The sequence below is a fragment of the Aegilops tauschii genome, chromosome 6 (genome assembly GCF_002575655.3).
Source record: "Aegilops tauschii subsp. strangulata cultivar AL8/78 chromosome 6, Aet v6.0, whole genome shotgun sequence".
NCBI lineage: Eukaryota > Viridiplantae > Streptophyta > Magnoliopsida > Poales > Poaceae > Aegilops > Aegilops tauschii.
The window spans coordinates 191838065-191842636 of record NC_053040.3 but is presented as its reverse complement, the minus strand read 5'-3'; positions in this window follow the sequence as shown (position 1 = coordinate 191842636).

The window sequence follows — 4572 nt, the reverse complement described above, 5'->3', positions numbered from 1 at the left end:
CGTAATTATACAATACATCACTTAGGATGTGTGTACACATTCCTGACATGTTATTTAGGCTAGTGCACTTCTCCGAGTTCCTACATGATGCGCACACAAACTACTTCTCACCAAACCTATGTACATATAAACATATCATACAAGCTGGCACATCGCACGGCTTCTAGGCGCACTCAGTCGGAGATGGTGAAAACTTCCCTCGACCTGCCGAGGGTAAGACCCAGTGGTGCAGGAGACTCAACCTCCCCCTCACTAATAGGCTCCAGGCGCGAAGTACTGCGTTGAGGAGTTGGTGCAGGTGCGGTAGGTGGTGCAGCTCTGATTGGAGTAGGAGCAATGACTTGGTCAAACTCCTTAGTGGTAGGCAGGCGGCGAGCGGTGGCTAGGATGGCAGGTGCATAGGATGCTGAGGACGAGACGTAAGTCAGTCGTAGTGCTGTATGGAGGAGCTCCCTCCTGTTGGCGGAACAACCCTGCACGAAGTCCATACGAGCAGCCACAAAGTCATCCACGAGGTTATCAAAAGCTGCCTCAAGAGCTTTGAGATACTCAACAAGCATCTCAATAGCCTCATCTCTCTCTCCCCTAGGGCAAGCGAATGCATAGTGACAAGTATATGGCACGTGGCATGGGAGGTAGCGGTAGCGACGAGTCTTCATCGTAGGAAGAGCATCCCGGAGACGAGCTATCGCCTCTCGGGCAGCCATTTGCATGGCATGCCTCTCCGTAGGCATGGCCCTTCCCACAAAACGGAAGCGGTGTGACTCAGAACGTCCTCCCTTGAATTGCACCGCGGCCTGGTGCATAGACACGTTGTCGCTGATCTTGTGCTGGTAGAGTGTGAACTCTGGACGAGCCGATGGCCCGATCGCGACCTTGACGATGGAGGCGAGAAGCTTGATAAACCCCTCAGGTACATTGGCGAACACCTGTGACTCGCAGTCGTTGCCAGCCATCTACAAAAGTAGACAAAAATTCCGAATAGTCAAATCATAAATTTATGATGACCAACAGAAAATTGCTACATTTGCAAAATGTTGAAAGAGCACTAAAGACGCTAATAACCGATTAGCAATCGCACCTAGTGGCTTCCTACAGTCAGCTTGGCTCCGATACCAAGGTTGTCAGAACCGGTTTTCCAATAAAACATTTATTGAGAAACCGACCCTTATATCAAACCAGTATAGAAGAATCCTTCTTACTGGTGGACAAATCCTTGATACAGAAATCCAGAAGTACTAAATATTATACAAGGTTGAGCTGTGGTTGCTCAACAATTTATTACAAGCACGCCGATATAATACATAAGGGCGGATATGACACAAGGAGTATGGTGGCATAACTACTGACTCGTAATAAATGTGGTGGTGGATATGTCACAGCGAAGTGGGTGACATGACTCCTAAATCTTACAACTCATCGAGCGTCGGAGTGAGGCTCAATGACTTTATTGGTGTAGCGGAAGCGTATATAACACAAGTGACCAATTCCAGGATCGCACGGAACTGACTGGGACTCCTCTAGGCGTCGGACTCGCTATCGAACTCGTCATCCATAAGATCGCCTTCGTCAACATCTGGCCAAATCAACAAGCTAGGTGAGTACTTTGAATGTACTCGCAAGACAGTTTGGACATAAGATATAACAAATGGAAACATGATGCACATAAGCAGATTAGTAATGCGCACTCAGATAATAAATTGCACTGAACGATAAATAAAAAGGAAGTCAGGCGGTAGTCCTCCCGAAATCCCAATAAAATAGCTGAAGACCGATCGGGTATCTAAAGCGACGCCTCGAAAGGTAAAAATAAATTAACAATGCCGCAGTCGGGCGTCAGAGCGACACCACATAAAGGGCTCATATTGAAATATAAACGACAGTCCGTGCCACAGTCGGACGTCTAAGCGACATCACATAAAGGGCTTATATCAAAGTAAATAACAAGAGTGCCACAGTCGGACGTCTGAGCGACATCACATAAAGGGCTTATATCAAAAGTAAATAACAAGAGTGCCACAGTCGGACGTCTGAGCGACATCACATAAAGGGCTTATATCGAAAGTAAATAACAAGAGTGCCACAGTTGGACGTCTGAGCGACATCACATAAAGGGCTTATATCAAAAGTAAATAACAAGAGTGCCACAGTCGGACGTCTGAGCGACATCACATAAAGGGCTTATATCGAAAGTAAATAACAAGAGTGCCACAGTCGGACGTCAGAGCGACATCACATAAAGGGCTTATACCAAAAGTAAATAACAAGAGTGGCACAGTCGGACGTCTAAGCGACATCACATAAAGGGCTTATATTTCATTATTCGGATTCAAGTAGCTCATGAATTTAAATCATCTCAAGGGAATACTCATGTATGTAATAATAAACTGGTTAGTCCATCCACAGGAATAACATTCAGCCGGGTTTACCATTCATGTTTATTCACCGGGGATTTCACTGAGACTGACACAGAGACTGACGCTGAGACGGACGCTGAGACTGATACTGATACTGATATGGATATGTTGACCAAGATCCTCGACCATGGACACGGTTACTCGGATGGGCTTTGACTCTGCAGAGTTTGTACTCTTTAACCACAGCCAACGGATTTCAGTAGTCACAAAGGACTAGTTCCGTTTACGGTATTTTAGGAGAAACACATCTAACCAGTACACACCCATTCCACATATCGCTGCCAGGTATCACCCTAGGCAACGTTCAAGAAAAACTTTGAGACGGGGAGGCCACAACCTCGCGTAGCATGGGATCAAATTTACATCGCGCGCTCTAAGGGGTGCCCCCTCTCGGTCCCAACCGGAAACACCCATGCCCCCTGACCGGATGACGGGCTTTAATCCAGGGCCATGGAACCCTCATCACGGCCCCTCTATTTGGTGTGTACGAGGAAAGAGGTTTGCAACTTACTAAACCGTATTCTTTGCAGAAAACATGTGGCAGCACGAATAGGGGACGGACGGTAACGTGGCTTGATCCACGTTAACACTGGAGTTTAACGGTTGACATAAGACTGGCATGCTTTAACAATACCATCTTACCACCTTTCATGTCACCACATGATCATGTTATCTCCCATCAAATGATCACATCAAGTTTCGAAGCATACTGGTAGTTGCCTTGCATGCAATATAACGCTCACTGATGCTCATATAAACATGCCATGAACTAACTATTCAAGAAAACATGCAAAACACTCATCATATCAAAGGTTCAGACATGCTTGCCTGGTTCGGAGTATTCGGAGTCTAGCTCGGCGAAGATTGCGGCTCCGTCACCTCCTCCGGTATCTACGGTATAAAGAGAATGCGTACTAACGTAAATACCGTGTGTGTATAAAAGTTGTTCCAAATATTTTTCAAATAAATATGATAAAACACTAGACAGAAAAACAAATATGACAGAAAAAGAATCAACTCAAAATCATCTTTTGTTTAAAAGTTATAAAGGTTTTAGTCCAGGGACTAATCTGTGATGAAACAGAAAGTTTCCAGGGGCTAGTTTATAAAAACAGAAGACGTACTTTGCCTGAAGGCGCTTTCAGAAAACGGTTCGAATAAGAGAGAGAGGCTGACGAGGGGTCCCACCCATCAGGTTTAAAAATCAATACAGAGCACCCGGCGCCCGAGGGCCGCGGTGGTCGCCGGCGGCGATCCACGGCGATGTAGGGGGAGTGGATGGTACCTACGGACTCACGGTGCTCTCCCGCGTCTGTGGGTGGTGGAGTCGGTCGTCGGCGAGCACCACGTCGACGGCGGCCTCCACTCCGGCGGAAGGTGGTTCGGGCAGTGGTGGATCTCGCCGGGGAGGGCTGCAAATGTCAAATTGAGGCTCGGGTTAGAGGAGTGGGTGTACTAGGAGGCGACTGGCACGGTTTGGGAGGCGGGGGTGGTCTCACCAGAGGGAATCGTGCCGGAGCCCGAAGTGGATCAGGGCGGCCGGAGTCGGGGAAGAAGGCCTCCCCGAGGTCTCCCTAGTAGCTAGGCGTGGCTCTGGTGAGATGTAGGAGTGGTGTTGGGTCGAAGGCGAGCTCGAGACTCCTTTTTATAGCCGGTCCGAGGCGGTTGCCGAGAACGGGATAACTCCGATGATGAATACGGCGAGGCAGTGGTCGAACAGGGGTTTAGGGGTCGGGGCAGCTACGGATTGGATCACTGGCTTCATCCCGTAGCTAAACTTGGCCAGACTTGGGCGATACTCCAAGTCTTCGACGGAACGGCCTCACGGGCCCGTCGGCGGCAGAGAGCGTGCTCTGCGCCTCTCAAGCCACGGCGATTGTGCTGCAGCGCGCACGGGGAAGAAGACGGCCACGCGTAGGCTTCTGGTAGTGTGGGCGGTGCTGGACGGCGCTGTCCCTCGCTGCGCCTCTCTGGCAGCCGCAGCAAGTGCTGCTGCCGCCGCTCACGGGGGCGATGCACCTCTGCCAGCTCACCGCCGACGCTCGCAACCGTCCAGGCGACCGTGCGGCGCGGTGGATAAGAAGGAGGAGCAGGGAGCAAGGCGCCAACGCGTGCACTGGTGAGATTGACGCCGCGGTTCTGAAGAAACGACACT